Genomic DNA, 9,977 nt, shown 5'->3' with positions numbered 1-9,977 from the left:
CCGGAGTGGTCCCCTGGCGCTCTTAAAAATATGCACAAAATGTAAAACTACTTTAAAAATATTGAAGAATTCTGAGAATGAAACGGCTCTCTTTAGCTTGGGAGCACTTGTTTTCTTTTTATTCCTGCAAATAATGCAGTATTGAGTCTAGAAATTAGATCATCATTGCGCATGTTTTTTTCTCTGCACCGTAGTGGGCGCCTCCGAGTCATGCGCACTTTCGCTGTGATGCGCCTGCCTTGTACTGCATTTCCCTTGTGCGTCTTCTCCGCTCGATAATATGGGTCTTCTGAGCACGCTCTTTCCTGTCCCTCGTTTGTGCGCATGCTCGCTCTAGAACTCCCGATTACTCGTGCTCCATAAATCGATGTCTCCGAGCGAGCATGCTTGAGTGATCAGTATCTCTGCAGTGCGCATGCTCGGTTGATTAATATCTCTGTACTGCGCATGCTCGGTTAATGAGTATCTATGCACTGCGCATGCTCGTTGCTTTGTTGCTGAAGGCGAGTCCTTCTGTGGGTGTCTTCTTGGGGCCCCCAGCCCCCCCTCTTCCTTAGCTCATGATCTAGGGTGAAAAGACCGCAGCAGCGAGGAAGCAGTCATTTTGCCATAAGTTACTGCAGATGAGTCACGGGGCCAGTCTACACACCCCTGGGGTGAAAAGAGTCTTTCTCCTGTTTGTGTTATGGGGGGGGTGCGGTATACTGTGAGGAAAGGGGGTGTTATACTGGGAGGAAGGGGGTGATATACTGGGGGAAGGGGGGTGTTATACTGGTAAGAAGGGGTGTGATCTACTGTGAGGGAGGGGGTGTTATACTGGCAGGAAGGGCTGGGGTGATATACTGGTAGGAAGGGGGTGGTGTACTGGGAGGAAGGAGGGTGATATACTGGGAGTAGGGGGGTGACAGACAGCATTTTGATTATATATGTAAATGCTTGCAGTATTTACTTGAGATCATTCTTGTTGTCAATGAATTAATCATATGATAATGTTTGCTTCCTCCAGACCTGAACACTCTACTGGTGTGACCTCGTGTTCATCAATAAGTAAGAAGCACAGACTACAAAAGGTAAGTAACTGCTGTGTCTCTGCACACATTGTGCTTTGCTTGTGAGGCAGCTTGCCTCCTGCCCTGCCTACCTGTGCCCCCAGCCCACTCCTTGCCTCTTCCATTTCTCTACTCTTTTTCCTCCTCTCGGACCAAGTGCTGAACCAGAAGTGGCCCTGGAGAATGTTTTCAAAGTGGTCCCCTGTTGCACTGAGGAGAGAAGCATAACAAGAAAATCCAAAACTTAATGGAGAGTTTGAATGGGGGCAAAAGTGTGCATTTCAATGCACATTATCTCCAAAAAGTAATACAAAATCATGTTTTAAACTTTATTTTAGAGCTGATGCAGACAAATGTGCCTTTCCATCCAAGCCAACAACCTATAGATATCCAATAATCTCTGTTCCCCGCCACCTTTGCCCCTTTCATAACTCATAGCTTGATAAGCTAACCTGGCAGTGATCAAAACCAGCTCCCTTGATGTCTCCCCATCAACGCTGGACACAATAATGAATAGATGCCTTTTCAAGGGCAACATCAGCATTCCACATTGATGGTATTTGCATTCTAGCATAGGCTCAAGACATGATCTAATAATAGCAGGCACAAGGCTGGTTTACTAGCTTTAGTACAGATGCAGGACACCGAGCAGGCACATCTACCCGAGCATAGGCTCAAGGCCTGATCTAATAATAGCAGGAACGAGGCTAGTTTAATACCTTTAGTATAGATGTAGGATACCGAGCAGGTACATCTACCCCAGCATAGGCCCAAGGCCTGATCTAATAATAGCAGGCACGAGGCTGGCTTACTACCTTTATTATAGATAAAGGACACAGAGCAGGTGCATCTACCCCAGTATAGGGTCAAGGCCTGATATAAGAATAGCAGGCTGGTTTACTACCTTATTATAGATGCAGGACACAGAGCAAGTACATCTACCCCAGCATAGGCTCAAGGCCTGATCTAATAATAGCAGGCACAAGGCTGGTTTACTACCTTTATTATAGATGTAGGACACAGAGCAGGTACATCTACCCCAGCATAGGGTCAAGGCCTGATCTAATAATAGCAGGCACGAGGCTGGCTTACTGCCTTTAGTATAGATGCAGGACACAGGGTAGGTACATCTACCCCAGCATAGGCTCAAGGCCTGATCTAATAATAGCAGGCACAAGGCTGGTTTAATACCTTTGGTTTAGATGCAGGACACATGGTAGGTGCATCTACCCCGGCATAGGCTCAAGGCCTGATCTAATCATAGCAGGCATGAGGCTGGTTTACTAGCTTTAGTACAGATGCAGGACACAGAGCAGGCGAATCTACCCCAGGATAGGCACAGGGCCCGTTCTCAGCACTGAGTATGTCTGTTTACCAGCTCTGTGGTCCGGCTTTGCTGGTGAAGATGCAGCTCGGGTATCCTCAGTCACTCTGCGAAGTTCTGAGCGGTGGTGTGTTCCTGAAACCTCTGGCCCTCTCTCTTGCTCATTTACATCTCAAATGCTGTATGGTGAAAATGCAACACAAACTAAGCAGTATGGCTAGTTCACACCCTTGTAGTAAAAAGGGAGTTTTTTTTAGCAAAATGTTGACTTGTCTCTGCTTTTCCAATGCAACTCTTCCATTAAGCATTTCTCCTGTGTATGTGATGGAGAACGGGTTTTGATGGTTGGGGATGAGATACTCAGCTCTTTCTTTGGAAATTTTGATTGTATGTTTTCTCCATCATCTCAATTCTTGCAGTATTTAGATGAATTAATCATATGAAACTGTTTGCTTTCCACAGGATTGAATACATTATTGGTGTGTCGTAGTGTTTAGCAAAAGTAAGAAGCACGGACAACAAAAGGAAAATAACTGCTGTGATATATGTTGTCTCCTGCCTGCCCGTGCCCTCCCTGTTACCACTTCCATTTCTCTACTCTTCTTCTCCCCTTGTGCCAATCGCTGAACTAAGAATCATAAGAAGCCCTGGAAAATGTTTTCAAAGTGGCCCCATGTCGCACTGAATATAGAAGCATAAGAAGCAATCCCAGCCCCTTAACAAGACTTTAAATGGGGGTAAACATGTGCACTTCAAAGCACATTATCCATATACAGTGATTAAAATGTAATTCAAAAATATATTTTGTAGGGGCTGAAACAGACAAATTTGCCCCCCTTCGCCTCTGTCACAGCCCATAGCTTGATAAGCTGACCTGGTTGCAACCAGCTCTCTAAGTCCCCCTCATCTATGCTGGACACAGAATAATGAACAGATGGCTTTTCAAGTGCAACATAAACACATATGTGAGCTATTATATATGTAGCAACACTATTGCCAGTTTAACACAGAGTGATCATTAGGACTGACAACTAAATCATTCTTTGGGACTGCATGTCTCTGGGCACTGAATACCAACCCTTGGTGCTCTCTGCATAAAGAATAAGGTTGGTGTGGAGCTCTGCTGAGGGTAAAGGGAGTTATCAGGCTGGGGGTGGAGGGTAGGACACACCTTGCAGCTGGCATTGGGCAAAACATGTACTGAGGTTGTGTTTTCAATAGCTGGTAAACTCCAGCATGTGGGCAGATCCTCACACAATGCACACACTCTGCTCTACTGCTGATTCCGGTGCAACCACAGATTTCAGACCCAGCAGCATTCCTGTGGCTACATAATCTAGTTCCTTACTGTATTAAGCAGTGGGCCTGTAATGGAAAATCCAAAGCAAACCCTTCACATGGCAATAGAAAGTAAATCCCTTTCTATAATCTGAAGTTCCAAAGCAGGAGGTTCAAGTACACAGGCTTTTTATCACTGCAAAGCCTTCCTCAGCTTCTGGAGTTCATTTTGAGGGTAAACTATTTAAGCGGTTTGACTATTTCAGCATAACCTACAATCCACTACCACCAGTAACAAACTATCCCCAAAAATGCTCACATTTAGTTTTTCTTTATTATGATGGTACTTATTGGAAGCAGAAAAACAAGTGCGCAGTGAGATAACCATAGCGGAGGGGATGGAAGAACACAGTGAGGTAAGCAGAAAAACAAGCGTGCAGTGAGAACACTACAGGAGGGGAAAGAAGAACACTGAGGGAAGCAGAAAAACAAGCGTGCAGTGAGAACACTAGAGGAGGTTAAGGAGGAACATGGTGAGGGAAGCAGAAAAACAAGCGTGTAGTGAGAACACTAGAGGATAGGAAAGAAGAAAACTGTGAGGGAAGCAGAAAAACAAGTGTGCAGTGAGTTAACACTAGAGGAGGGGCAGGAAGAATACAGTGAGGGAAGCAGAAAAACAAGTGTGCAGGAAGATAGCACTAGAGGAGGGGAAGGAAGAACACAGCGAGGGATGCAGAAAAACAAGTGTGCAGTGAGAACACTGGAGGGGAAGGAAGACCCCATTGAGGGAAGCAGAAAAACAAGCGTGCAGTGAGAACACTAGAGGAGGGGAATGAAGACCACAGTGACGAAAGCAGAAAAACAAGTGTGCAGTGAGAACACTAGAGGAGGGGAAAGAAGAACACTGTGAGGGAAGCAGAAAAACAAGTGGACAGTGAGAACACTAGAGGAGGGGAAAGAAGAACACTGTGAGGGAAGCAGAAAAACAAGTGTGCAGTGAGGTAACACTAGAGAGGAAGGAGGGCAATTCCTCAGCAAAGTATCTACAAGCAACCATGGGAGGATACAGTGGGGTCAAATAACCCAGTCTCGGGTAGAATGGGGAGTGGAGGGTGTGTGGTCCTAGGTGTCGGGGAGGAGGCATTTCTTTCAGAGGAGGGTATTTAGCTCCTTTAGGTCATAGTCTGAGGTTTAGGGATTTTATTAACGGCCTATTTACGGGAGGATTATGTGAAGTGATAACCTTTCATAATATAATTTCCTGGATAATGAACTCTCTGGACATAATTGTAACTCCTATTTGGATGCTTTATATCCTCCCTCAGCCAGGGAAGTCATTGGTACCTTTGTGTCTTGCTTACAGGCAACATATGATGGTGACACCATCAACAAGTCATCGACGTACTGGATTAACAGTGGCATGCCAGGTAATGTTCTCATCTAAATGCTCCTTTAGCTGTTGTGAGAAGAGGGTGGGGCCCTCTGTATATCCTTTGGGTGATCAGGTGTGTTGGGCTCCTGTAAGCCAAAATGCAAAGCAATGTTTACTATCTTTATGTATGGGGGCAGAGAAGAGCGTGGAACAAAGATCCAGTGGGTGGCATGGGGGGTTGGGGAGGGGTGTTTGGGACGCATGGAAGAATAGTGGCAGGGTTTGGCACCACTGGGAATGAAGTGATCAATACTGCATTAACAGCCCTCAAACCTTGAACTTTGATATGTTAACAGATATATGTGTAACCTATGCCATGATACTTGTAACCTACAACTACTTTTGCATTGAAAATCAATGAAAACTAAGATATATGTAACCTACGCCGTGATACCCAACGGTTTGGCCGTGTAATCAAATACAATAAATAAATAACGGAAAATCCCCTTGCCCCGGTCCCATCTGAACTGCTACCACCGGTTCTTCCTCAGGGTCTTCGGTTACTGCTAGAACAGGACACACTCATACTCTCTGTGGGCCCCCCTATTGGGGGAAAAGTCTTCACGGATGATGCAAATGGGTTACTGTGATGCTGGAAATGCCTTGGAGGGACAGGGCCTCCATGTCCTTGTCCTGTACTTCCTTATGTCTGTTCTGTTATTTTCTGCACAGGAGTCCAGTGGAACCCCTGGCAGAGCAGCTCTTCCTATTTTTGGTCATGGTGAACATAGACCCTTGGGATAACCTTTTGACACCCATGGGTGGGATTGCACCACTGCATCCCTAGTTTATATGTTTGGGCACCTGTGTGTTGCCCACAGAGCAAGGTATGAGCTGGTGGCAGCTTCATGCTGATATGACAGGAGCTCTGAGTATCCTCCATTTTGGGATACCCAGGCCCTGCCATAGGAATCAGTGGATTGCTGTTAGAAGGCAAGGTGGCCCCTGGGGCTTCTTGGTTTCTATTGCCTGTTACCCTGTTTTCCCAAATTCCTGGGAAGCCCTGTCCCTTCCCCTGACTGGGTGGAAGAACCGTATATGATATTGTGGGAAAGTCTCGACCAGACTGGCTGGAGCCTTCCTAGTGACTGTATGTTGTGGGTACACCCTTTGGGTGGGACCTGCGATCTGAGCGTGATCTGCAGGTCGCAGGTTCGAACCCAGCAAGGCCAACTCACCCTTCCATCCTTCCGATGTCGATAAATGAGTACCAATTTCGGTTGTGTGATATTGTATGTAAATATGTGCTCTGTAAAGCTCTCTGGATTAAGGCGCTTTATAAATAACACATCATTATCATTATTATCATTATCATTAGTGTGTGACCAATATGCATTCTATGTTATGGGTGGGTGTCTGGTTTCTCTGTGTGTGACACAATAAATGAGACAGCTCTGCTTGAAACTGACATGAATGCAGTGTGGTGTGCTGAAAGGCTGGGTGATTGCCCCAATACCCATTCAGTGTTATGGGTGCCTGGGTGGAAGTGAATGGCCTGAATGCATGTGTGCCTGATTGTCTGCCTGCCTGCCTGAATGCCCTTCTGTGTGATTGGCTGACTGAGCCTGTCTCAGCCAGAGTGAACGAGGGACAGATGTGTATATCTGGGGACCTCTCACTTACCAATTTCTTCAGAAGTTGAAACTTGAAGCTCATCCTTGAAGCCCAGCTGGTAGAAGAAGAATTGCTGCTGCATTATTTGTTTCTTTTATTACTTGACTCCATTGTTTTTATACAATGTTTGCAAGACTTTGACTTCTGTAACAGAAAAAGGTGCAAAAAGTTCATTGTTTTCCTTATCTTCATTTACTTTAAAAGTTATAGTCGAAAGTCATCAAAGTTAATGTGTGACATTCTCACATTAACTGCCATTCAGTCTGCCTATTCCCAGTTTGTATCCAGGCCAATGTTCTGAAAGAATTGATCCCACCGCGATGACTGCTTTTGTGCTTTGTCCGCTTATCAGGTGGTTCCACCAATACTCCTCTTAGTTGATCCGTGCATCTTTAAAGAGATGGCCCATATCCATCTGTCTTTTTGTTGACGTTCCTGGACAGGAAAGCAGCCGATGTCTAATTGTTTCCGCTGTGTCTTTATGGTCACAGTACCGGCAGGTATTTTGCTTTGACCTGCCCCTTACTGCCAAAATCTCATTTGTTTTCAATAGAAGTAGCAGAGCTCTCAAGAAAGTTGTTCTCAAATTCTTGTTTGGAAATTTACCCAAATATTGCATTGGGATATTTAATTTGTGTGTGTTTATTGGTAGATGAGTAGTAAGTTTGTTCTTGGTGGCTGCCTCTAGCTTTTGGATCCAGTCCCACTCTGTCAGATTTATTTTTGTTTTCATGGTGTTATTTTCAAGTTCCTCCTCTGTGCTTCCTATCTTTTCCAGTAGTGTCTGGTTCTTTTTCGCCCATCAGGGCAACATTTTGGTTTTTTCTGCCGTTCATCTCATCATGGATGATCTCAAATATTTGTTGTCTAGGAATTCGGAACAACATGATACCATTTAGGTCAACAGTACCTTTCAAAGACACCAGGCTTAATTCTCTCCTAATTGGAGCCATTGGAGTAGACAAAGGTAGGTTTAGCACTTTCCTCCAAAAGTATCCCTCAAGTTTTATCCAGATGTTATCAGGGATTGAGGGCAGTGCTTCTGCTCCGTAGGTAATTGATGGTACGACCTTTGCTTTGTAAAGGTTTATTGCTGGCTTCAGAGAAAAACATCCACATTCTTTGTCCAGGATCTTCATTTGTCACGTCAAGCTCTTGGTTTTAACGCAGAGAGTTTCCTGCAGTGCTGTCTCCTGATGACTGCCGTTTATTGTTATACCCAGATATTTAAAACTTTTGACTTTCTCTTGTCACTCTCCTGCAATGTGCCATTGAGCTTTTTCGTGTCTCTTGATGGTTCTCTCAAAGATCATGATTTTGTTTTTGCTGGAATTCAGTTCTAGTCGTTCTCTTGCAGGTGTGCGAGCAGACCATCCAGTTTTCGCTGTAAGCCTATTGCTGTCTGGTCAAGCAGAATGATGTCATCAGCGTACAGCGTCTTTTGCTATCTTTGGAGGAAATGATCTAATAGTTTTTTCTGTTGCCATGAAGTCGCCCATATAGGAATTATGCAATGCTGGAGCCAATGGACAGCCTTGCTTTACCCCTCTGAACGTCGCTATTTCATCGGAGAGGAGTCCCGCCTCACTGAGCCGTACTCTCATGGTTGTTCCAGTGTGTAGCACTTTAATGGGTTCTAAGATTGAAGTGGGACATTTCCAATTTGTCAGCTTCGACCACAGTTTTTCTCGATTTACTCGGTTGTAAGTCTGTGAACACCAAATAAACTCTAAGGCTTCCTTCCAATACTTCTGCTTTTAATGTACTTAAAAGCATGATGTTTGCTGAGGTTCCCAAGTTCTTAACGAATCCGGCTTGGAAGGTATTCGTGCATTGCAAGGATATGGCCCAGGTTTCAAATTTGTTCAAAGCCCCAAAGAGTTTTCCAAGGACATCCAACAGGGCTATCGGACGACAGTTTCCTGGGTTCCCTTTGTCACCCTTTTTGTAAATGGGGACCACGTTTGATGTTTTCCATGAGTCTGGGAGTGATTCTGACTGCAAGCAGGTGATAATTATCACTTCACTGAGTGGAGCCCAGACTTCGGCGAGAGGGGTTTAGGTCCATGTTTGAAATCCCATCGGGTCCGGGGGGGGGGTTCTTGAGTTTTTTTTCAATGTGTCTGTGCCTCAATCCGCCTCCTGTTGCGCAAAGCGCTTAGGCCACACATGGTCCCACAACCTGTGCTCAGTATAAACAATAGTTTCAGGTACAGCTAATAATGTGTTGACACTGCTCAGAGACAATGCAGAACGTGATTTATAACATTAGGAAAACAAAACACTTCTGTATTACAAAAAACAAATATTGATCATCACAACCGATGCGGCTGGAAAACAATTCAGACATGATACATAATTTTCCAGATCAAACAATGGCAGCTAAAAGGAGTGTACCAGAAAGCATACCCATAAGAGTTCATGTGCCCCTTTAGTGAAGTAAATCAACGGCCAGGAGAATACGCCTCTCATCATGTGTCAGGATGATAACTACTCAAGAGTATGATAATCGGAATCCCTGTGCTACTGCTTAGCATGAACAGTAGAGTGTCCCGTGAGGAGAGCTGTGGCAGCACTGCTTTGAGACCAGCCCTACTCTTAAGAGGCATACACAGCACTCAGTTGTACTTACTAAAAACAGAATGTTTGCAGAACAAGAAAACAAGGAGTACAAATAAGCCCAACAAAAATGGGAATCAGTAAACACATTGGTACCTGCCCACTGCCTCTACCCATGAAGTTCTACTGATATTTACCAGCACAACAGTGGCATATGAAGGAGCTGCCCGATCTCAAGCGGCTTTCTAAGGGGAAAGAACATCTTTTAATAAGTATAAAGTATCCCTTTTAGCAAAGCTAATTACTTTTTTACTTCATAAAAAATCATTTGATTTCAATTCGGGAGTAAAATCGGACCAGAATCATACTTGTAAACCTTACATATGAAGTGAAAGGACTGGGCACATAATGCAGAAACAGAAGGTGCAGTTTCTTAGACCGTTGATATATTTTACTCTCCCTGAATGCAAAGAAACAACACATTGGGCCTCATTATGACCCAGGCGGTAAGGGGTTTACGGCGGCGTAAACAGCGCCGACCCTTACCGCCTGATTACGAGGTCCCTTAGCGCCATGGAGGTTTTAACACCTAAATCCATGGCGCTAAGGGACCTTGTTGTTAATTACGCCACCGTAATTTACGGTGGCGTAATTAACGCCTTCCCCACTCCCATTATGCCCTATGGGGCAAAAATGGGAATGGGGAAGGGTAAATGGGGAT

The 9,977-nt window shown here is 44.8% G+C and overlaps 1 pseudogene; it reads left to right on the top strand.

Annotated features, from left to right (window-relative positions):
- Positions 1-499: 499 nt before the first annotated feature.
- Positions 500-9,977, top strand: part of LOC138551230 (zinc finger protein 268-like) — an 83,432-nt pseudogene continuing 73,954 nt past the window's right edge.

Source organism: Ambystoma mexicanum, chromosome 1q, assembly GCF_040938575.1.
Source record: "Ambystoma mexicanum isolate Mex_15411 chromosome 1q, UKY_AmexF1_1, whole genome shotgun sequence".
NCBI lineage: Eukaryota > Metazoa > Chordata > Amphibia > Caudata > Ambystomatidae > Ambystoma > Ambystoma mexicanum.
The sequence above is the reverse complement of the archived record's forward strand: the minus strand, read 5'-3'. Positions and strand labels throughout refer to the sequence as shown.